The 26,187-nt window shown below is 40.1% G+C and overlaps 2 protein-coding genes and 1 long non-coding RNA gene across 10 annotated transcripts in view; 2 read left to right on the forward strand and 1 right to left on the reverse strand.

Moving 5' to 3' along the window:
- The window catches only part of smad4b (SMAD family member 4b), a 724,234-nt gene that overhangs the window by 348,794 nt on the left and 349,253 nt on the right, over window positions 1-26,187 (forward strand). The window lies entirely within an intron of this gene.
- The window catches only part of unc5ca (unc-5 netrin receptor Ca), a 473,679-nt gene that overhangs the window by 185,408 nt on the left and 262,084 nt on the right, over window positions 1-26,187 (forward strand). The window lies entirely within an intron of this gene.
- On the reverse strand, window positions 19,602-23,181 carry LOC147843831 (uncharacterized). Its single transcript, XR_015490983.1, has 3 exons — window positions 21,900-23,181; window positions 20,660-21,691; window positions 19,602-20,522 (listed from the first exon to the last, which is right to left on the reverse strand). It is a non-coding gene; the product is annotated as an uncharacterized LOC147843831 (long non-coding RNA).

Below are 26,187 nucleotides of genomic sequence, written 5' to 3' on the forward strand. Positions count from 1 at the left end.
GCAACTAGCAGAACCTGTTCCTCGTCCTCCCTGACCTTGCACAGAAACTGCGCGAGCAGGCTCACTGGGGGAAACGCATACTTGCGCATGCCCCGAGGCCAGCTGTGGGCCAGTGCATCCGTGCCGAGAGAGCCCTCGGTCAGGGAAAAAAACAACTGGCAGTGAGCGTTCTCGGGGGAAGCAAACAGATCGATCTGGGCCTCCCCGAATCGCGCCCATATCAGCTGAACAGACTCGGGGTGGAGTCTCCATTCTCCAGGGCGTAACAGCTGTCGTGAGAGCGCATCGGCTGCACGATTGAGCGTGCCTGGGACGTGAATGGCGCGCAGCGATTTCAGCCGCGGGTGACTCCAGAGGAGCAGACGGCGGGCGAGCTGAGACATGCGGCGAGAGCGCATACCCCCCATGCGGTTGATATACGCCGCCGCCGCCGTACTGTCCGTCCTGACCAGCACGTGTTGCCGCTCCAGCACCGGTAAAAAGCGGTGGAGAGCGAGGAACACTGCCAACAGCTCTAGGCGATTGATATGCCAATGCAGCTGGGCACCCTTCCAGAGGCCCGCAGCCGCATGCCCGCGACACACGGCCCCCCAACCCGTGTTGGAAGCGTCTGTTGAAACAACAACATGGCTGGACGCCTGTCCTAGAGGCACACCGGCCTGTAGGAACGAGGGGTCGTTCCAAGGGCTGAGGGCGCGGCGACACAGCGCAGTAACCGAGACCCGGTGTGTGCCCGCGTGCCATGCGCGTCTGGGGACCCGATCGTGAAGCCAGTGCTGAAGTGGTCTCATATAGAGCAACCCGAGCGGCGTGACGGCGGCTGCGGATGCCATATGCCCCAGGAGCCTCTGAAAGAACTTCAGTGGGACCACTAGTTTGCTGTCGAGCTCCCTCAGACAGTTCAGCAACAGGCGAGCGCGTTCCTCGGAGAGGTGCGCTACCATGGTGATCGAGTCCAGCTCCATCCCGAGAAAAGAAATCCTCTGCACGGGGGCGAGTTTGCTCTTTTCTCGGTTGACCTGAAGCCCCAGTAGGCGGAGATGCCGAAGCACCTCGTCCCTGTGCATAATCAATTGCTCCCGCGAGTGGGCTAAAATCAGCCAGTCGTCGAGATAACCGAGTATGCGAATGCCCGCGAGCCGAAGGGGCGCTAGGGCACCCTCCGCGAGTTTGGTGAAGACCCGCGGAGACAGAGAGAGCCCGAAGGGGAGGACCTTGTACTGCCACGCTCGACCCTCGAACGCAAACCGCAGAAATTGGCGGTGGCGTGGAAGAATGGAGACATGGAAATACGCGTCCTTCAGGTCTATGGCTGCAAACCAATCCCGAGGACGAACGCATTGGAGAATGCGCCTCTGCGTGAGCATTCTGAACGGCAGCTTGTGCAGACAGCGGTTCAAAACGCGCAGATCTAGGATTGGCCGTGACCCACCGCTCTTTTTGGGTACGATGAAGTATGGGCTGTAAAACCCACTCTCCATCTCGGCTGGAGGAACCGGCTCGATTGCACCCTTCGCCAGGAGGGCAGCAATCTCCTCTCGCAAGACAGGGGCGGACAGGGGGTTGACCCTGGAGAAATACACGCCCGTAAACTTGGGGGGCCGTTTCGCGAACTGAATCGCGTAACCGAGTCTGATTGTGCGTATGAGCCACCGCGAGGGGCTGGCCCGCGCTAACCAGGCAGGCAGAGCCCTCGCTAATGGAGTCATCGCTACAATCGCTGACGTACCAGCGGTGGGGCAGCGCGGAGTGGGTGTGCTGATCCGGGAAGCACGAGGGTCCCGCGGAAAAGCTGGAGGAGAGCGATTCGCTCTGGCTCCGCACCCTGACTCCGGAGAGGGGGCTGGAGGGCTGAGGGAAGGGAGACCGTCCCCCCAGCGCTCGTGAGCCACTGGCGAAGCACGTAGAGTCTGCGAGCCGGAAGGCAGCGCGTCCCGGACTGGCAGAACTCGTGCAGTCACATCCGGGGAAGGGAAAAAGTGCTCTTTTACTGATGTTTTGGTGGCACTGAAAAGTACCGTTGTTATCGGGGCCCCGCCCTCCAGCGGGGAAAGAGCAAGTTTCCTCTTCTCCGGATGGCCTGTCTCAGGGACGCTTCGCGGTCCGTTTACCGGACTTAACGGCGCCCTGGGCAGGAGGGGCTGCCTGCTTTCGAGGTGAACGCCGCGCCCGCTTGGCCGGAGGCGCAGGCGGGGGCGGGGCAGCACTCGTTGGCGGGCGCCCTCGGCGAGGAACAGCGGAGGTGGATGGCTCGGCGGGCGGAGCGGGCTTACGGCCACGCCGATAGATGACATTGCCCATCGCATCCGACTGCTCTTTCACCGCCTTGAATTCCTGGGTGAATTCACCGACGGTGTCGCCGAACAGGCCAGCCTGGGATATGGGCGAGTCAAGAAAGCGAACTTTGTCAACGTCGCGCATATCGGCCAGGTTTAGCCAGAGGTGGCGTTCCTGAACCACAAGTGTGGACATCGTCCTCCCCAGCGCACACGCGGCGGACTTAGTAGTCCGAAGAGCATAGTCGGTCGCGGTGCGCAGCTCATGTAATAAGCTTGGGTTGGACCCGCCCTCGTGCAGCTCGGCCAGCGCCTGCGCTTGGTAGCGCTGGTAGGTGGCCATCGCGTGCAAAGCAGAAGCAGCCTGGCCCGCAGCCTTATAAGCTCTGGCTCCGAGGGAGGCAGACAACCTACAGGCTTTGGACGGGAGGCGGGGCAAACCCCGCCACGTAGAGGCGCCGCGCGGACAAAGATTGACCGCGATAGCGCGCTCCACTGACGGGATCGCCTCATACCCCCTGGCAGCTCCGCCGTCAAGGGCGGTGAGGGCGGAGGCACTCGCAGCACGGGCAGAGAAAGGTGCCCTCCAGGACTGCGTGAGCCTACTGTGCACTTCCGGGAAGAAGGGGACGAGAGGCTTCGAAGGCTTCGCCTTCTGGTCCTCTACGTAGCACCCATCTAGTCGGTCCGGCCGCGGAGCTGGGGGATAAACCATCTCCAACCCCACGGCCGAAGCAGCCCGGGAAAGCACGGCTAACATGTCCGCTTCAGGATCCGATTTGACAGCGCTCACCTGCCCGGAGGGGGCGAGCGGGTCCGGATCTTCGTCGGACAGTGAAAGCCCACCCTCCGATGCCGCGGAGGACATCTGATCTCCGGTGTCAGCGAGTGTGAGAGCTACCATCTGGTTAGACGGATCACTCTCACCACCCGAAGCTTGGATGGAGCGCCGTGAGGAGCGAGAGGTCCGCGAGCCCGTGGGCGGCGGATTAGCTCCCGCTGAAACCCTCAGATCTGCCCGAGCGCCCGCTGCTTTTTTAGAACAGGAGGCAACTGGGGTGGCTCGCTCTCTTGCGAAAGTTAGCCGCGATCTTAGCTGTGCAACGGTCATGGCATCGCAATGACGACATGAACCGCCCGCGAGCACCGCATTAACATGCTGGACCCCCAAACATGCAATGCAGTGATCGTGTCCATCATCCGGAGACAGGAAACCCCCGCATCCAGAAACGCACAGTCGGAGCGCCATCCTGAAAAGGACGTGCTGCACGACTGTGTTGCTCTTTTAGGAAAGTTGCAACTATACGCACCGCTCTGGAGGACCGGACCCAAAGAACCGCAGGCAAGGGAGTAACCCAGCTCGACCGTCTGCCACCGCGAAGACCCACTCTGGACCGGGAGACACACTCGTTCGCTCTGAAGTGCTGATCAGCAAGAGGAACCCTCATCGACTCACTCAGAAAGGATCTGAAGCGAAAAGGATGGCGTCTGCTGGCTTCAGGTGTGCTTATATGCTGAGATGATTGCAGATGTCGCACACCTGCGCAAGCTTACGCTGCCAATTAATTTCATTCATTGGCCCGTTCAATACTCTCCAGATAAGCGGCTTCTGATCCGAATCCTCCCATTCATGGCACTGAAGTTCCCCAACCGAAGGGGAACTGAAATTACACTTTCAATTTTTTTGATTCGCTAATTGCATTGGACACAACCAATTTGCTCATGCACAGTGAGCAAGCTCATAGACAACACACACAAAAAGTGAAATGAATGAAGAGGCGTGTGGACAACACAACATCTAAATCAAGTCATTTTAGCATGTCAAAGTCATGCAAATAAAATGTATTTTCCAAACAACAACATTGTGGCTAGTGAAAATGGCGAATGGCTAGTAATGTTGGAATCTACTAGCCACAGTGGCTGGTGATCAAAAAAGTTAGTGTCAAGCCCTTCTTTTATGTAACTATTAAATACTATTTAATCTTCTGCAGGTTATGGTTAAAATATGGTCATTCTAATAGTTTATTAACTTCATTGTCTTGTGACCCCCAAGGAAGTCCCGACTCCCAACCCCCACTTTGGGAACCACTGCTGTAGACGATCAAAGTGAAATTGCTTAAGAGGGCTAATAATATTGACCTTAACATGGTTTGGAAAATTAAGACTTTCATTTTAGCTGAAATAAAACAAATAATTTCTCCAGAAGAAAAAATATTATAGGAAGTACTGTGAAAAATTCTTTGCTCTGTTAAACATCATTCAGGAAATGTTTGAACAAGAAAAAAATTTATAAATCAAAGGAAGGCTAATCATTTTGACTGTAGTGTGTAGTGTGGTATCGTGCAGTGTCTAGGTGTTTATCAGTTTTATCTCTGTTTTCTTCTGGGTCATATTAGTGGAAGCTGCTCTTTAGAAACTCTCTGCACACGATGCACTAGTGTTCAGCCTATTTAGAGAACATTTTAAGATACCCTAGACATGCTCTTAATGCGAAAGTTGTTCCAGCTGCATTATAAAATCTATGTTCGGACAAATTTTAATTATTCTCTGCGGAGAAGACAATGCCAGATTTTTTTGCATCAAGCTCAGTAGGAGGAAAAGAACGTGTTGTAATCAGTGATCTTTATTTTTGTTGAAGATGCTTTTATGTTTTATTCATACATGGTCTGCGCTACCTTTATTCTTCAAAGGCGGGGCGCCACGCCAAAATCGATCCCGCCACGGCTACATTACAGCTTTTCATTCAAACATTCTGTCGTGTTTTTTTTTTAATAGCGGGTGATAATCACACCAAAACGTATGAAACGGTAAGTGAATTATAACATCGCAAACTTTTCTGTAACCGTAGTAGTGCTGTGCGTCATTTGTTTAACCTTTTAAGGTTACGATCTGATTGACTGACTGACTGACAGGTGCGTGATGCGTGAGGCCAGCAAACACGACGTATTGCCGTTTCACTTTACTTCAGGACGCATTAATACCGCTCTGTAGGTCTATTGGAGACATTCTCCAAGTATTCCTATCAAATCTAATAAATGCTGGAGACATACTCGTTACATAAACGCACTAAATCGCACTTCAGCAGAGTATATTTGAGAGCGCACAAGAAGATCTGCACTTGAGCAGCGTATATTTGAGGGGGCGTACACGAGTAGAGGAAATCGGCGCGCAAGCTAAGAGATTCGCATTTACATAAATGTTATCTCGATTTCCTAAATAATTTTGCTATTTATACACTACCAGATATTTTTAATCTATTTAAAGGGCACCTAGTTTACCCCTTTTTAAAGATGTAATATTAATATTATGGTTCTTCTGAGTGTGCCAGTTTTGGTTCAGTTCAACACACAGTTCAGATTTGTTTATTTTATTGTGGTAAACAGTGTCATTTTGGGGGTGTGTACACAGCTCGCTGTTTTAGGGGTGTGTTGCTTCACATGAAAATTAGTTTTTAGAAACTTCCCGCCCAACAACAAGGGGGCGGAGCCAAGAGCTCCCCCGCTCTGTGTTTGGCAACAGACAGGCAGATAGAGAAGCAGCATGAGAGGATCAGCATTCAGCCGTACATGTACACCTCGGCCACAGACTAAGCAGAGAGTACACAATCATTTGTGCCTTTGTATAGTTTTACAGCCAACTGTGTGCTAGTTTAAGGTTCCGAGCTTGTACACTGAGACTAATAACCATGCACACTGAATTACCTTTGACTGAGGCTCTAACTAAAGGGCATCACACACCGGTTACGCCGCTCAGATCCGCGTCACAGCACATCAGACACGCATGTTATTTAAAACGAAACTATTCAGATGGCGCTCTGTGGTCCGGCTTTAGTCGTGGCTGGGCGCCGCGGACAGCCGCCGACTTGCGGCGCCGGTGCGTGTACCCTGATAAAAACCCATGTTTAGAATTCTAAAATGCTATGCGCTAAGTGCCGCTTCTTGTATGCAACCTGCTTAAGGCAAGTTCGTTATTTCCAATGAAGGGATGCGCACGTGAGGCAACAGGTTCACACTTTCCAGCTGCGCCTAGTTAAGATCACAGGGAGCTTCTGTGACAGAGAGAAATGCAAACGGCTGAAGTTTAAGGAAGACGCAATAAAAAGTACACAGGTTTGCAAACCCACCTAAAGTTACAAACAATGGTACCGATGAGAATGATCATGTGGTGAATGTTGATCTTGTGTTGAGCCCAATGAGCCTTACATCCAAAAATAAAGCAAGGTGTTTCCTTTGGTGACATCGCTTTGACTCACATGCTGAAAATGACGGATGTGAAGCAACAAACTGAGGATATGGTAATTGCTGCTAGTCAATCAATATTGGTGGGCGGGGTGATCGCACTCCTACGTCAAGTTGCGGTCGGTCTGAAAACCGTTCTAGTTGGTCCACCGTTTTTGTTGTTAAACTGAAAAATAGGGATTGGTTGTATTTATATCACCCTAATATGACGGTCTATACACTATACCTGCACACATGTCTGTCCACAGAGCTTGAATAGTAGATTTTTCACCATAGGTGCTCTTTAATATTTGTCGTATAAGAGCTATTATTATGCTTTCAAATATTTATACATTAATTTAATACTTGTCATTAAATTAATTCATAAATACAGTAGGGGAAATAAGTATCACCATCTTTCTCAGAAAACATATTTCTAAAGGTGCTGTTGACTTTCTCCAGATGTTGACAACAACCAAAGAAATCCATATACGCAAAGAAAACAAATGGGAGCTTAAAGTGTGAGTTTTTGACAGACTTCAACAGAGTGTTAAAATCTGTTCTGTGGGTCTCATCTATCAAATCTGGGGCCTGTTTCAGTAAGGAGGTTCAAACAACTCAGAGTTTAAACTTGAACTCTGAGTTGATTTACAGAGAGATTAAAAACTCTGAGTTTTCGGTTTCAGAATAGCTGATCTGAGTTGGGTCAATCAACTTCGAGTAGACCAACTCAGAGTTAAGCGCGCACACCGTGACTTTAAAAAGGCATCATCAATGGAGCGCAGACATTACGAGTGACTATGGCAACATCTTATAAAAGAAATGACAATTTCTTTCTCCAGCTGAACTTGATGTTCTCATGCAAAGTTATAACAAATTTGAGCGTATATATTTGAAAAGAAGCAACCATCAGTGAAGAAGAGACAGTTAGCGTGGGAAAACAGCTGCTCAAGTTAATGCCTAATTTCACTTTTTAAGTATTTAAATATTTAAGTATAATAAAATAAGTAATGTAATTTGTGACATTTTTATATTTTTTTCTAAACTTTTTTTTATACATTTATTAGTTTTAAATGATTTAACAGTGCACTTGTGTGTCTGCCTTTTTTATTGATCAAGTGATAGAGGTTAATATAACATTTAGAAGGTAAGCAGTACTAAAAATAATTTTTAGAAAGAATAATAATCCCATTAATCTAGTTACATGCATGTCGAAGGTGAATTTAATTTAATTATTTATTAAAAATGGATAAGCCATTCTCGTACAGTTCTTCTGTGTGTGACTAAAATGTAGGCAATAGCTATGTTTCCATCCAAATATATTACATAAATGTATGTGCAAAACTGGAATATTGCATAAAAGATGCAAATAAAATTCCATCCAACGAGTCAAAGAGGAAAAAATCGTCACTTTCTGATTAAACTGGCACCAAATATCAACAGTAAAAACAGAATTTACAGAAGAAGCTGCGTCAACTAATTCTTTATTTAGCCTAATTAATGTACTTGCGCCTCGATGTCAGAAGACAATGCTGAAACACAATGAACACGTGGGGGCGTCTGAAGCCGAGACGCGGAGACTCTTGACACGCACCAGACGTTCGGAGGTAATTAATAATATACACTAATACTGAAACAGTTAAGGCATTTTAGAATGACTAAAACAATATTTAAGACATGTTACAGTGTGCTCAGCCTGCTGGTTTGTTCATTTACACACATTTTCATTATCATGTGATCATGATCTTTTTTTTTATGTATATACTGTAATTTGTTCAGTAAAAGTGTTTCCATCGTAGTTTATGCGCACATTTTCTATCGAATAAAAGTTTATCCTACTCAGTTATGCGTGTTTTTTATGCATATTTTAAAAAGTTATGTGCATCATGACGTTTCTATCAATCGTTTTTATGCACGTATCCAAAATAAGCATAAAAATCGTTGGGTGGAAACGTAAGGCTAAGGCGAGAAATACCGCTTCATCTTTAAAAAAGGGGAGGAGACTGACAGAAACTCTGAGTTTAGAGAATAAAACCTGCTTCTGACCAGGTTAGATTCACAGAGTAAGTTACCACAGTAACTGACTCTGAGTTAAGGTTACCTTTCTTTCAGAAACAGGCTTGACTTACCCTGCTTTCTCGAGTTTAACCAACCTGCCATTTTGAAACGGAAAACCCAGAGTTTCTCTCATTTCAGGGTTAAAATAGTTTTCAGTTAACCTCCTTTCTGAAACAGGCCCCTGATCTATTGGATTTAAGTCAGGTGATTGGCTGGGCCATTCTACAGCTTGACTTTCTGTCTCTGAAAGCTTCTCAGAGTTTCCTTGGCTGTGTTTTGGATCATTGTCTTGCTGAAATTTCCACTCTGGGTTCATCTTCATCCTCCTGCTAATGTAGATGTTGGACTGAAGCAGCTGATATTCATTTAAACTGATGAAGGGCAGAGGGTTGCTGAAGAACTACTGAGAGATTTCAGCTCCTGTCTGGGCTTTTACTGCCCAGTTTGGTGCAAAATGAAAGTGATTAAAGAATTATTACTATTATATAAAAAGAATGTATAAATATTCATTCATTCATTCTTTCAATTTCTTTTCGTTTTAGTCCCTTTATTAATCAGGGGTCACAACAGCGGAATGAACCACCAACTTATCCAGCATATGTTTTACTCAGCGAATGCCCTTTCAGCCATAACTCCCATACACAATTGCATTTACACACATACACTATGGACAATTTAGCTTATTCAGTTCATCCATACCACGTCTTTGGATGTAGGGGAAACCAGAGTAAACCCACACCAACACGGGGAGAACATGCAAACTCCACACAGAAATGCCACCTGGCCTAGCCAAGGCTCGAACCAGTGACATTCTTCCTGTGAGACAAAAGTGCTACCCACTAAGCTACCGAGACACCCCATATATTATTTATTATCAATTATTATTATTAATACTTGCTATTTTCAATTATAGTTTCGATATGTAAATTACTGCTTTTACACTTTGCACACATTAAATCAATTGGGGTAGTGTATTTTCAATTTAATTTGTCCCATAAAAAGCTTTCAAATTACAATAATATGTACATATTTTGCATATTAAAAGTATAATTGGTATAGCTAATGTAAATTGATATTTTTGGGGCGACACGGTGGCTCAGTGGTTAGCACTGTCGCACCTCACAGGAAGAAGGTTGCTGGTTCGAGTCTCAGCTGGGTCAGTTGGCATTTCTGTGTGGAGTTTGCATGTTCTATTGACTAAGTCGTAAAGCAAATTAATGAATGACCACCATGTCATGTTTTCAGCAAAATTCAGCACAAAATCCATTTAACATAGAGGATATGTCATAGAAAATGCTAATTAAAATACTGAAATGCATTGAAATTGTATATTTGGCATTGCTGTTTTGCATATTTGGTTTAAAAAAATAATCTGGCTACTGCTATAAAAATAAACATGGAATTAAATATAGTTCAATTCAGTTTATCTTTATTTCTTTAGCGCTTTTACAATGTACAGTAGATTGCGTCAAAGCAGCTTAACATGGAAGTTCTAGTAAATTAAAACTGTGTTAGTCCAGTTTTCAGAGTTGAATAATTATAGTGTGACACACACATACCAATTGTAATTCCCCGTTTGTTTGGACTTTTCTAAAAGGAGGTCCTGCAGGTTTAGAAATATGACCCGAAAGCTGCACACTAAATTACACTGCAGTTACTGTAAGCAGATATGTTTACGTTATGGAGATGATAATTGCTCTAAACTACATGAGAGTTACATTTTCAGCATGACAGCGGGGGTATTATTAGCGTGAGGGTCAGACAGCATGACCTCGGGACCGGCCAGAGTCTGTTTACTGAGTGACGCACACATATAGAAATGACTGAAGGTCCAGACGGTTCTGGAAAGCCCTGTTTAAACCTGGTATTAAGATGCATTTTGCTGGATCAGACCACAAGTAGACAAGAAAGACAAATTCACAGACAAAGAATGAAGTATGATGTATTTGTTTTTGTCAACGTTTTTACTATTAAATTTGTAATAATAATAATTCATTACATTTATAAATCACTTTTCTGAGCACTCAAAGCACTTTACACAATGGGGAGGATCTCTTCATTCACCACCAGTGTGCAGCATGACGCGACGGCAGCCAGTCGTTATCTGGGGCTAGATGGGCCAGTGGGCAGGTTTGGCCAGGATGCCGGGGTTAAACCCCTACTCTTTTTAAAATTTTTTAATGAGGATTAACACCTCCCCATCACTATATTGGGGCATTAGGACCCACACAGACCGCAGGTTGGGCACCCCCTGCTGGTCTCACTAACACCACTTCCGGCAGCAACCCAGCATTCCCATGTGGTCTACCATCCAGGTACTGACTGGGCGCAGCCCTGCTTAGCTTCAGTGGGCAACCATGTGAGAGTTGCAGAGAGCTAGCTGCCGCCTAGTAACCTAATAAAGGTAAAAGGAGCGGAATCAGTAACACTTGAGTTTAGGTACCAGCAATATTACCTAGTCACCTTATTGTCTGCCTATTATTAAGATATTGACTGTTTGACTGAAAATTACCCCCCCCCCCCCCCTTGATTTTATCTAATATATTTTTTTCTAACATTTAACAGAGCAATTAATTTTTAACAGTATTTCCTATGATGTTTTTTCTTCTGTAGAAAGTCTTATTTGTTTTATTTCAGCTACAATAAAAGCAATTTATTCTAGTAACCAGATTAGCCCGTAGCGTGGAGCTCTCATGCTCCATACTATGTATATTTTGATACCAGGTATGCATCTTTTGATCTTGGATTTATCTTTGAGAATTCAATGTCTTGTATTGATGGTTTATGAATTGACTGAATGAATTTAGCGTAATACATATTTACCTGACTAATAAATTGTTTTGTTTTGAATTATTCAAACAGAGTTTGTGTTATTATCTCTAGTCTTTTACGTTTAAGAAGTCTAACTTCTTAAGAGTAACGCTTTTTTTTTTTTTTTTTGTGTTAAGACATATAATACTATTTGGGTTACTTATATAAGTGTACATATTTTATTTTTTCATTTTTTGTGTGAGCACCGTTACAAAGGACTGGATATCTAAAAAAATGTACACAGAGTATATATTCAGATATTGCAGGAAAGGACACTGTGATGTTTTAAAGCAGGGGTTCCCAAACTTTTCAGCCCGCGACCCCCAAAATAACAATGCCAGTGACTCGCGACCCCCAATATCCTCTGAGGTGGTTATAAATACAGAAACCTTGCATGCAATGACGCAGACACACCAATTAAATTTGTGTCAGTGCTTTAAATATGCCAGAAAGTATAACCTGATGCTATAAAATCAAAATGCATCTGCCTTTAATATAATGTAATTACCCCAGGGGTCGCAATCCAATAGAACTAGTAACTATAAGCTACTATAGTAACTATATAGTATATAGTAACTATAAACGGCTATTTTTATTTTCAGTATAGTTATGGATAAAATATGTTCATTCTTATGGATTAATAAAAATCAATAGATTTTTGGAAATCACCAGGCGACCCCCTTTCATTGCCCCGCGACCCCTCGGGGGGTCCCGACCCCCACTTTGAGAACCACTGTTTTAAATAATAGTGTTGGAGATTTAGCTCCCCTTTAATCTTCTCATATTTACGAAAAACAATTGAAGTTCTAAAGCAGCTGTGTCCTTAAAAAAAGACATGATAGTGTCATTAGAAACTGAATTGGAAATGACGTTATTTCAATATAGTCAGTCGTGAACTGAGGTGGGCCGGTCTAAGGCTTGAAACTCCAGGGCTGAAAAGGAGTCCCACTCCGGCCCAGGATCTGAGTGTGTGTATGTGTGTGTCAGACAGATGAAGAGAGTCTGGCCCCATTAACACCAAAGATCTTCTGCTATTCTGTGTGTGTGTGTGTGTGTGTGTGTGTGTGTGTGTGTGTGTGTGTGTGTGTGTGTGTGTGTGTGTGTGTGTGTGTGTGTGTGTGTGTGTGTGTGTGTGTGTGTGTGTGTGTGTGTGTGTGTGTGTGTGTTGGCAGCTGGACTCTGGGCTGGAGTCATTCATCATGCTCACGTGTGTGTGCGTTGTGTGTGTGTGTCGTCTCTCTGTCTCTGTCGCTGTGGGATCTCATAGTGTCGGCTTCACAGCTGCTGAGTTACACATAAAGAATCACTTCAGCTTTCACACACATCATAACACAGGCCAGACTCACAAATAGAGTGTGTATGTGTGTGTGTGTGTGTTTATGTTGTGTGTTGTGTGTGTCTTAATATATGTATTTAACATATTTATTTAAAGCAATGATATGATGAAGGGCAATACGGTGGCTCTGTGGTTTGCATTGTCGCCTCACAACAAGAAGGTCGCTGGTTCGAGCCTCGGCTGGGTCAGTTGGCATTTCTGTGTGGAGTTTGCATGTTCTCCGCTTGCAAATGGGTTTCCTCCGGGTGCTCTGGTTTCCCCCAGAGTCCAAACACATCCGCCACAGGTGAATTGAATAAACTAAATTGGCCGTAATGTATATGCGTGAGTAAGTGTGTATGGGTGTTTCCCAGTACTGGGTTGCAGCTGGAAAGGCATCCGCTGCATAAAACATATGCTGGATAAGTTGGTGGTTCATTCCACTGTGGTGACCCCTGATTAATAAAGGTACTTAGCCAAAAAGATTTCTCCAGAAGATAACACATTACAGGAAATACTGTGAAAAATGTCTTGCTCTGTTCAAAATCATTTGGGAAATCACAGGAGGACGAATAATTCTGACTTTAACTGTATATCTGTTAATCACAGTCTGCTGTATTTTGTTGTCTTCAATAATTTACACTCCTGTATTATAGGAACTTGATCTCTACACGGCACTTGATGTTGAAAATGCAACTCTCCTATTTAACAAAGTGACTTTTACATGTGCAGACTGGAAGTTGTTGGCCGCAGTTCAGCGCTAGGTGCTCTGAAGTGCCTTGAAATGCACAGCTTTTAACGATACGTGATGTAATTTCTACAGCAACATAAAGAGAGTTCATTTTGAATGTCCTAGATTCCTGTATGCTGACTGCTTACAATATATGCATGGGTAATTCATTTCTCCTTATGCTCTCGCCACAGAGATGTGAGTATCTTAGCTCAATCCCAGTCTTTTGGGGTTCCTTCCCTCACTTTTATTAATATTATATTATGCATTCATAATAATACATTTGAAAGTGACAATAGAACAATTGGTTACATCTGAATGAGTGATGCATTCTGAAAATAAAATAAATATAGGGCTCATTCAGAAAATGTAACCTTATATACGTTTCTGGAGATCATAAATTATGTAGCCAGAAGTAAATATGGCTGCATTTTATCTTCAAAACAAAGGCTACGGGGTGGTATGAGGCCATTCCTTTTTGTGCTTACCTTATTTATCTATGCTTGAAATGTATTTCTTACATATTTTTCGAGATTCAAAATATTATACCCTACAAAATCACCTCAATTCATCTGAAATTAAGAATTCTTTCCTATTAAATCTGTTTGTCATCTGGTGAAATTGAATTTGCTTCTCAATACATATTGCAGAAATATAAAATATCACAATGTCAGAGTTTTGCAATATCCTGCAGCCCTACTGTCAATATTTACAATAAACACTATTGCATGTCAATATATAAGTGTCCCAGCATGGTGGCAGCTGGAAGCATAAAACATATGGCAGAATAGTTGGCGGTTGGTTTCACTGTGGTGACACATGAAAAATTAAGGACTAAGCCAGAGGAAAATGAATGAATGTTAATATAACACAAAAAATGAACAGGGGGCTAATAATTTAAGGAGGCTAATAATTCTGGCTTCAACTGTATATACAATATATACTATTGTAACAAAGCCAAAAACAAATCTTTAAAATTTAGGAAACATTTAAAAGCAGGGGAAACATTTCTTTTCAACTGAAGAAACACCTTGGATGACAAAGGGGTAAGTAAAATACCACAAGATATTAATTCTGGAAGTAAACGTATTCTTTAAATCTAACATAATAATACTAACACCCAAAAAGTTTGCATTTTGATTTCACTGGGACTTAAACAGCCACCGGTGTTGCTAATAACAAGGCTTTCTGTATTCTACATATCACACCTTGGAGAAAACCATGCCAGAACATTCCAGAGTTCTGAGAATACTCTTATTTTTCTGGTGTGCGGATACGCGTGGATGTATTTAAACACATGAAAGTGTTCATTCCGGTGTGTGTCGAGTGTCTTAAGGGATATCATCATCACATGCATTGCACCGGATCTATCAGTCTCGTGCACACACTGTATTGTTCTTTTGATTTTTGCTCCCCGGTGGCTCACGCTCTTAGAGAGGACACGCGTTAACACTGCGCTAAAAGAGCAGAGGCTTCTCATCTGTTTTCATCAGTGTGTCTGATGCTGATGTGAGAAATCTGCTCCAGCCAGTGTTTGTTGACAGCAGACGCTCTCAGTCAAAGTTTCTTCTCATCTCGCTCACTTTAAAGGGATGTTCTGGGCTCAGTGTACGCTAAGCTGTTACAACTGCATCTGTGACCTGATGTCTAAAAACAAACGAGGCTGGCTTGTGTACCCACATGAAAAAACTGCTATAGTAACTACTACAGTTGTTTTTAAAAAGCAGTAGTAGAGTGTATTCTACTTTCTACATAGTATAGTATCTACAGCTCTTTTTGTAACTCTGCTTTATGCCTGGCTGCAGATAAGCCTGTTTTATTCTGCAAATACAACCATCCTGGATGTAGTTTATCCCATTAACCACATGTAAACTTGCCACAAAACATAACATTTAGACACAAAACACCATAATAGTTTATTAATTTTTTAATTAGTTACAAAGTGTGTACACTTGCCTGCACATTATTCAGTCTCAAGATGGCGCCAAACAGTCAAAAACACAAAGCTGACTGAACCGAAAATAGCTGAATGGAGTATACACTAACCTGTGCATTATTCAGTCACAAGATCACGCCAAACAGTCAAAAACGCAAAGCTGACAGAAACAAAAACAGCTTAATGGAGTATACACTAACCTGTGCATTATTCAGTCTCAAGATGGCACCAAACAGTCAAAAACACAAAGCTGACAGAACCGAAAATAGCTGAATGGAGTATACACTAACCTGTGCATTATTCAGTCACAAGATAACGCCAAACAGTCAAAAACGCAAAGCTGACAGAAACAAAAACAGCTGAATGGAGTATACACTAACCTGTGCATTATTCAGTCTCAAGATGGCACCAAACAGTCAAAAACGCAAAGCTGACAGAACCAAAAATAGCTGGATGGAGTATACACTAACCTGCTTATAATTCAGTCACAAGATGGTGCCAAACAGTCAAAAACGCAAAGTTAACAGAAACAAAAACAGCTGATGGAGTATACACTAACCTGTGCATTATTCAATCTCAAGATATCGCCAAACAGTCAAAAACACAAAGCTGACAGAAATAAAAACAATTGATGGAGTATACACTAACCTTCTCTTTATTTAGTCAAAAAATGGTGCCAAACAGTCTAAAATGCAAAGCTGACAGAAACAAAAACAGCTGAATGGAGTATACATTAACATTTCAGATAATTAAATAAATAATACAACTTTGTTTCAAAATAAGCAAATTTTACAGCTCCCCTATTGTTAAACGCTTGACTTCGACAGTTTTTTTAATCCAATTAGCCAATCTCTGGGTCTGGTGAGAGCACTTTTAGCTTAGCTCAGCTTAGCATAGATGATTGAATCGGATTAGACCAGTAACATCTCTCTCAGTCTCAAGCATAAATAATAAATAATATAGCTTGACTCTTCTGTAGGTATATCACGCACTAAGATCAACAAAATATGTTAGACTTGACTATGATGAAGATTATGTAGTTTTCATTAATATAACCTTTTTTATTTCAAATTAAAAGTATTTATATATACAGTATATATATATATATATATATATATATATATATATATATATATATATATATATATATATATATATATATACTTTGGACTTTGACAGTTTTATATATATATATATATATATATATATATATATATATATATATATATATATATATATATATATATATATATATATACAGTTGAAGTCAGAATTATTAGCCCCCTTCAAATTTTTTTCTTCTTTTTTAAATATTTTCTAATTGATGTTTAACAGAGCAAGGAAATTTTCACAGTATGTCTGATAATATTTTTTCTTCTGGAGAAAGTCTTATTTGTTTTATTTTGGCAAGAATAAAAGCCGTTTTTAATTTTTTAAACACAATTTTAGGGACAAAATTATTAGCCCCTTTAAGCTATATTTTTTCTTGATAATCTACAAAACAAACTACTTTTATACAATAACTTGCCTAATTACCCTAACCTGCCTAGTTAACCTAATTAACCCAGTTAAGCCTTTAAATGTCACTTTAAGCTGTATAGAAGTGTCTTGAAAAATATCTAGTAAAATATTATTTACAGTCATCATGGCAAAGATAAAATAAATCAGTTATTATAGATGAGTTATTAAAACTATTATGTTTAGAAATGTGTTGAAAAAAATTGCTCTCCGTTAAACAGAAATTGGGAAAAAAATAAACAAGCGGTCTAAAAATTCAGGGGGGCTAATAATTCTGACTTCAACTGTATATATATATATATATATATATATATATATATATATATATATATATATATATATATATATATATATATATATCTTTTAATAGTTGCTAGAACATAATCATTCCAATAGTTTTAATAAATTAAAGAAGTACTAGTTTTAATATTTTACTCTAAATAACATCAGCCTTCACTCTCGCATGATCCTTGTAATGTCCATAAACATTTCCTTCATTCATGTTCTATTGGCTTAGTCTCTGATTTATCAGAGGTCGCCACAGCTGAAGGAACCACCAACTATTCCAGCATATGTTTTATGCAGCGGATGTCTTTTCAACCGCATCCCAGTACTGGGAAACACCTAAACACATCCTTTTTCATTTACAATCTCCTCACTGCCACCTCGCCACCTCAGGTCATAATAACAGCAATGACGTGCCAATCGAACGTGCCAAATAGATTTGTAATCCAATTTCACTCACTTCAGACAGCAAACCTCGATCAACACCCAAGCTAAAACATCATGCAGAAAAAACATCTACACCACACTGAACTCTTATATTACTTTCAATAGAGCTAGAGAAATCCAGTTTCCACAATGTGACCCCTTTAGAACCAGGTCGAGTGTTTCAGATTTCACTCATACCATCAGATACACACGTACGGAGGTCAGCAGCACAAACCAACACACGCAGCGTCCCGATAAAAAATCTCACAATTTGACGCTAAACTCTACCGCCGTCCATTCATCATCTCTGCAGTCCACTTTCCCAATTCTGTCAGCGGGTTCAAGACTCAGGTTATCGTCGTCATCATGAGTTTGCTATATACAGGATATGGGTCAAGCGAGAGTGAAGCACAAAATAAACCCGGTGAGCTTTGATGGAGAGACTGCTGAAGCTTTTCTGAATTGCGAAGGCTTAGAGGAGTCGGGCTCCAGTGGCCTTGCAGAATTGGGGAAGGTTTTCTCGGAGCTTCTCCCGCTGCTGAGAAATGGAGGTTACACTTCAGAGACACTACAGGGATTTAAGGACAAGCTCGATAACCTCTGATAACTTGTAAAAGTCCCACTTCTGAGATCTGAGTTACCTTGAAGGAGAGAGGTTAAAAAAAGTGCATGTGTGTGAGCATCCCAAGAAACTTTGTCTCTGGCTTTAATGGTGGATGAAATCCCAGTTCAGTTGAGGAGAAAACTCTCAAACAACTTCACTGATAAAAGAAAGCATTGTTCCTCTTTCATTTGCCTTCAGATTCTCTTGGAGGAAACAAAAAAGACAATGGAGATGATCCGAAATCCACGCAGATCTCTCAAAAGCATCGGTTTTTCTTCTCTCTGATACATGATCGGCATTACAAACAAGTATAAATGATTAATTGCCAACCAACACATTGATAAATTATGGATGGCTTATTTAATTTTTCATGAATGATTTATTGGCCCTGTAGATGTCTGCTAAGTCTGACTCGCACCTGTTTAGTCACGCTCTAAATAATTCACAAATGTCTATTTTCATTCGCTAATCTCATTTTATTTCGTGTTACGCTCGCCCGTGTTACGCAACAGACATTGGGAGACAGATTAGTATTTGATATGCAATCAGTCGTATCAGTGAGTATTGGGTTGTGGAAGTTTTGCGGCCTTCATGGGTTTTAACAAAAAAAATAAGAAAAAGTTGCTGGTTTGTGTGTGTGACGTGGGCATGGCAGCCTGGGCATTGCACTGGACTTATCCATGTCGATTGTCATACTTTTTTTTAATGCATCACAAAGCAACTGACACACACTATACACTTTAAGATGGATCTTATGACTTTCACCTCCTTATATTATTATTAATTATGTTGTTCTATTATCATCATCATTATTATTATTATTATTATTATTATTGTATTTTTGTATATGTGACCAAAATCCAACATTAAGACAATATCTTAAACCAACGTGAAATACTGGCATTTATTCGTCAGGTATGGCAACCAAAATTCAAAGCCTGATATATGTCACAGTGGTAACGTTCACACAACATCAAGCTGTAACATCATTAGACATTGATATTTGATTGTTTTTAGATTGCGTTGAAAAGTGACCAAAATCCAACATCTGTCTGATGCTGGACACAGACGTTGGTCTGACTTTGGGTACGAAATAAGCTGAATGGAGTATACACTAACCTGCACATTATTCAGTCTCAAGATAGAGCCAAACTGGCAAAAATGCAATGATTGCAGAAACGAAAACAGCTGAATGGAGTATACACTAACCTATGCATTATTCAGTCTCAAGATGGTTCCAAACAGTAGATTTGAACGTATTCACTAACGATCAATCTGTGAATCGAATTTCCCTGCATTATTGGTTGATTTTAGGTTGTGTTGGAAAGTGACCAAAATCCTACATTAAGCCAACATCTTAAACCAATGTCATATATTGACATTTATTCGTCAAGTATGGCAACCAAAATTCAATGCCTGATAGACGTCACAGTGGTAACGTCCACACAATATCAAGCTGTAACATCATTAGACATTGATATTTGGTTGTTTTTAGGTTGGGTTGAAAAGTGACCAAAATTCAACATCTGTCTGATGCTGGACACTGACGTCAGTCTGACTTTGGGAACGAAAACAGCTGAATGGAGTAGTCACTAATCTGCAAATTATTCAGTGTCAAAACGGTGCCAAACAGTAGGTTTGAACATATTCACTGACGATTAATGTGTGAATCGAACTTCCCTGCATTATTGGTTGGTTTTAGATTGCGTTAAAAAGTGGCCAAAATTCTAAATCTGTCTGATGCTGGACACTGACGTCGGCCTGACTTTGGGTACGAAAACAGCTGAATGGAGTTTACAATAACCTGTGCATTATTCAGTGTCAAGATAGCACAAACTGGCAAAAATACAAAGATAGCAGAAACGAAAGCAACTGAATGGAGTATACACTAACCTGTGCATTATTCAGTCTCAAGATGATGCCGAACAGTAGATTTGAACATATTTACTGGCGATCAATGTGTGAATTGAACTTCCCTGCGTTATTGGTTGTTTTTAGGTTGTGTTGGAAAGTGACCAAAATCAAACTTTGAGCCAACATCTTATACCAACATCATATTGTCGTCAGATACTGACATTTATTCATCAGGTATGGCAACTAAAATCCAACATCTGATAGACATCACAGTGATAACGTCCACACAATATCAAGCTGTAACATCATTAAACATTGATATTTGGTTGTTTTTAGGTTGCGTTGAAAAGTGACCAAAATCCAACATCTGTCTGATGCTGGACACTGACGTCGGTCTGACTTTGGGTACGAAAACAGCTGAATGGAGTATACACTAACCTGTGCATTATTCAGTCTCAAAATGGTGCCAAACAGAAGGTTTGAACATATTCACTGACGATTAATGTGTGAATCAAACTTCCTTGCGTTGTTAGTTGTTTTTAGATAACGTTAAAAAGTGGCCAAAATTTAACATCTGTCTGATGCTGACTGAGACTGATTAACATCTGTCTGATGCTGACTTTGGGTACAAAAACAGCTGAATGGAGTATACAATAACCTGTGCATTATTCAGTCTCAAGATGGTGCCGAACAGTAGATTTGAACATATTTACTGGAGATAAATGTGTGAATTGAACTTCCCTGCGTTATTGGTTGTTTTTAGGTTGTGTTGGAAAGTTACCAAAATCAAACTTTGAGCCAACATCTTATACCAACGTCATATTTATTCATCAGGTATGGCAACTAAAATCTAAAATCTGATAGACATCACAGTGGTAAAGTCTACACAACATCAAGCTGTAACATCGTTAAACATTGATATTTGGTTGTTTTTAGGTTGCGTTAAAAAGTGGCCAAAATTCAACATCTGTCTGATGCTGGACACTGACGTCGGTCTGACTTTGGGTACAAAAACAGCTGAATGGAGTTTACAATAACCTGTGCATTATTCAGTCTCAAGATAGAGCCAAACTGTCAAAAATGCAAAGATAGCAGAAACAAAAACAGCTGAATGGAGTATACACTAACCTGTGCATTATTCAGTCTCAAGATGGTGCCGAACAGTAGATTTGAACATATTTACTGGAGATCAATGTGTGAATCGAAGTTCCCTGCGTTATTGGTTGTTTTTAGGTTGCGTTGAAAAGTGACCAAAATCCAACATCTGTCTGATGCTGGACACAGACGTCGGTCTGACTTTGGGTACGAAAACAGCTGAATGGAGTATACACTAACTTGCGCATTATTCAGTCTCAAGATGGTGCCGAACAGTAGATTTGAACATATTTACTGGCGATCAATCTGTGAATCGAACTTCCCTGCGTTATTGGTTGTTTTTAGGTTGTGTTGGAAAGTTACCAAAATCAAACTGTGAGCCAACATCTTAAACCAACGTCATATTTATTCATCAGGTAAGGCAACTAAAATCTAAAATCTGATAGACATCACAGTGGTAAAGTCTACACAACATCAAGCTGTAACATCGTTAAACATTGATATTTGGTTGTTTTTAGGTTGCGTTGAAAAGTGACCAAAATCCAACATCTGTCTGATGCTGGACACTGACGTCGGTCTGACTTTGGGTACAAAAACAGCTGAATGGAGTAGTCACTAACCTGCACATTATTCAGTCTCAAAATGGTGCCAAACAGAAGGTTTGAACATATTCACTGACGATTAATGTGTGAATCAAACTTCCTTGCGTTATTAGTTGTTTTTAGGTTGCGTTAAAAAGTGGCCAAAATTCAACATCTGTCTGATGCTGGACACTGACGTCAGTCTGACTTTGGGTCCTAACGTCAACCTGATTTTCCTTTCCACCCAAAATGCAATGTTCCCATGACACTGGAGTACAATGTCAATCTGACATCATGTTGATGTCCTGTGCCTGCTGGGTATATTCGTATATCAAATCAGTTTTCTCATCCTGCAGCATACAAGCAATATATCACAGCACAAGTATTTGAACTTTTTTTCACCTCCAAGTGAACAACGAAGAAGTGGATATCTCTGATTCAAACTGTCCTTTTTCCCCCCAAACCCAGTGTGATCCCTTTAAAGGTTGATTTCAGCTTTAGTGAGCGTGTGTGTGTGTCATGTCGACACAGTGATGGATTTATCGAGGTGCTGCAGGCCTTATTAGTGCGCTATGTTTCTCCGAGTGTGTAAGTTGAAGAGTGTGATTGACAGAAACTCAATAGGGGGTTTCTTTTCCAGAGCTCACGGCTTTGATCAGCAATGGCGCTGGAAAACCTGGAGTTCTGTTCTCATCTCTGTCTTTCTCTCTCTCTCTTTTTCTCCCTCTCTCTTGGTGAATCCCAGTCATGCTTGTTTTTGTGTCGCAGCGCAGTGTGTCCATTCGTGTGGAACCGTGTGTGTATGTGTGTGTGATGTTTAGTTGCCAGCATCCACTCCAGGGACGCTCTTTCTGCTCTGGATTGAGGACATGTTACCGCATACACAAATGCAGCACTGACAGGAGGGGAAGTCAGGGCGGAAATACTTCTTCATCATCATCAAAACTCTGTCACGGACTGCTTTCACACACACCGCTGCCCTCAGACTCTGCTCACAGAGAGAGCCACACAATTTGTCTGTTTTTAAAGGCACAGTACAGTTGAAGTCCGAATTATTAGCCCTCCTGTATATTTTTTTCCTAATATCTGTTTAATGGTAAGAAGATTTCTAAATATTTAAGTTATATATGAGTAATATATGAGTTTTAATAACTCATTTCCATTAGCTGACTACTTTTATCTTTGACATGATGACAGTATCAGGAATCGAGAGCTCCATGTGATGTTATATTATGAACGTTATGTAATAACGACAATAACAGACTAATCAATAGAAATATGAAAAAAAATTTATGATAAACACTTGAAGATACATCATGAGTCTACTATGAGTGCCTCATCTGCCATGGTATAACTTTAAAATAAAACAGTTGTCATACCCCGCCTCCTAGCTCTTCTGATTGGTCCACTGCTATGGAACTGACAGTAATGAGCAGCGCTGCATGTGAAAGATCTTTTAACTTGACACAGCGTCTAAAAAATTAACAAATAAAATAAAAAAATTAAAAAATGGATGTAAACGAACAATATATTAATTATTGAAAAATAAAATGGCAATTTAATATATTTTTTTTAAATAATGATGTAGAAACTACAGTTCTGTTACAAAAGCAGCCTGTTAAACCACATTCATCAAAAATATGCAAAACTATTTAAAATGGTATAAATAATTTTATTAAATAATACATTCATTTAATAAATAATAATTATAAAATAATAAATAATGAAATAAATAATAATAAAAAATCCCAAACTACAAAAATACTTATTTAAATGATTAAAAAAAAATCAATTCTAAGTAACAATTTTTGTTACAGCAAAGTAACAAAAGCAGCCTGTTAAACCAGAATGATCAAAAACCTGAAAAGAAATTAAAATAAAAATCAAAAAAATATTAAATATTTAAAAAACACATACATATAATAATAAATAATAATATGTTAATAAAATATATAAAATACTAAAATAGTAACATTTTAAAAAGATAAAAAAAATCCTTATTTAATTATAAATAAATAATAATATAATAATAAATTAAATAAGTATAAAACATTCTAAAAAATGTAATAAAAATAAAACAATAATGTTACAGAAGGTACAGTAATAAAAAATCTGCAAAGAAATTATAATAAATATCTAAAAATTATTAAATATTTAAATAATATAATAATAAATAAAAATATATTCACAAAATGTTTAAAATAACATTAAAAAAATGACTATTTATTTCATAATGAATAAAAATAATAATGTATTAATAAATAATAAATAATGAATTAAATAATAATAAAAACTCTAAAACAGCTATCTATATATATATATATATATATATATATATATATATATATATATATATATATATATATATATATATATATATATATATATATATATATATATATATATATATATATATATATATATATATATACAGTTGAAGTCAGAATTATTAGCCCCCTTAGAATTTTTTTCTTCTGTTTTAAATATTTTCCAAATTATGTTTAACAGAGCAAGGAAATTTTCACAGTATGTCTGATAATATTTTTTCTTCTTGAAAAAGTCTTATTTGTTTTGTTTCGGCTAGAATAAAAACAGTTTTTAATTTTTTTAAAAGCCATTTTAGGGACAAAATTATTAGCCCCTTTAAGCTATTTTTTTTCTTGATAATCTACAGAACAATCTACTGTCATACATTAACTTGCCTAATTACACTAACCTGCCTAGTTAACCTAATTAGCCTAGTTAAACCTTTAAATGTTACTTTAAGCTGAATATGTGTCTTAAAAAATATCTAGTAAAATGTTTTACTGTCATCATGGCAAAAATAAAAGAAATCAGTTATTAGAAATGATTTATTAAAACTATTGTGGTTAGAAATGAGTTGAAAAAAATGTTCTCCCAGTTAAACAGAAATTGGGGGGGAAAATAAACAAGCGGTCAAATAATTAGGGGGGGCTAACAATTCTGACTTTAACTGTATATATATATAGTAGAATAGAAAATAAAACTGTCATTAATAAAAAAGGGATAAAAAAAACATTATACACACACACACCAATTTAATAAACTTCATCTCTTTTCATGCACTTCACACACACACCAGTTTCTGATTTCCCCTGATTACACATACACAGCTGGAAGCTCATGATGGACTAATCAGATGGATCATAAAAACAACACACACACACACACACACACACACGCACACGCACACACACACACACACACACACACACACACACACACCATAGCTGAGTCATGCGAGTTGTAAGTGAGCAATTCTAAGCGTTTTCACTGCCTTGTCTAGCCTGTGTTGACCTTTATTTATTTACTTTTATGTTGTTTTGCTGCTTGTCCTGACCGTTAGCCTGTGGCTTTGACTATGCTTACATACTCCTGTCTGTCCCTGTTTTGACCTTTGCCTGCCTGATGCTGTGTTCACACCAGATGTGGAACGCGCGGATAAATCGTGCTATTCGCGCGTAAATAGCCGCGTGAACATTTGAGTTTACTCGCTTCATTCGCGCGTCAAACCCCGCTTCATTCGCGTGTCAAATTCACTTCAAAACAGACGCGGATTCGCGTGATGGGCAGGGCTTTTGTCTGCCCAAAGACTCTAGCTTCATAGCTGAATGGCTAACATGGATTTTATGAAGAAAATAACAGTGTTTATGTGCTTTATGAAGACTGAAAAACAGCGTCGATACGTTTAGGGTCGTGTCTGAGTCCACTAAATCCTTTCAGAGGTGCATCCAGCTCTGTGAGCTCATAAACTCCTCCAGAAACTTAACCTGGATGACAGAGGCTTTCAGCGGTGCTTCTAACTAAGCCAAGCCCATTTTGATAAACTGTTGTCGGTGAAGGATGGAGGATTTCCTTCGGAATACCGACAACAGGTTCTACGTCACAATCAGGATGTCTATTCGCGCGTTTGCATTGACTTAACATGTAAATCACTGGCGCTTGACGCTTCTGGTGTGAACGCAGCATGACAATTCTCAAATAAAACTCCTCTTGGATCCTCAACTTCATTGCACCATGTTGATTAAAAATCCGCAAAAAATAAAATAAAAAATAAGATTTTAAAATTTATACAAAAAACCCTGAATAAAAAGTAAAAAACAACCGCATTTAAATTATTTTTAGAAGTGATGATTTGATGGCGACTGGCTGTGTTGTGTTTGCTGAAGCAGACAGTAGTATCAGCGGATGTTCTCAGTCTCTAATATTGATGGAAAAATGTAGGACTTATTCATTTGAGTCCGAGTTCAGCTGGGGTTTCCATACGACACTCAATCTTTCAGAAAGAGGAAGAGAGAGAGTGAAAAAAAGAACTGGAAAGACTGAGAGTCCTTGCTTCTGCGGAAAGAAAATGTATTATATATATATGGCATATTATATTATAGAAGCTTGTATATAATATATTATGTAACGCACATTCTGAATATATATGAGGAATGTCACACTTGTAGCTCTGCAAT

This window comes from Danio rerio, chromosome 5 (genome assembly GCF_052040795.2).
Source record: "Danio rerio strain M-AB ecotype USA chromosome 5, GRCz13ab, whole genome shotgun sequence".
Lineage (NCBI taxonomy): Eukaryota > Metazoa > Chordata > Actinopteri > Cypriniformes > Danionidae > Danio > Danio rerio.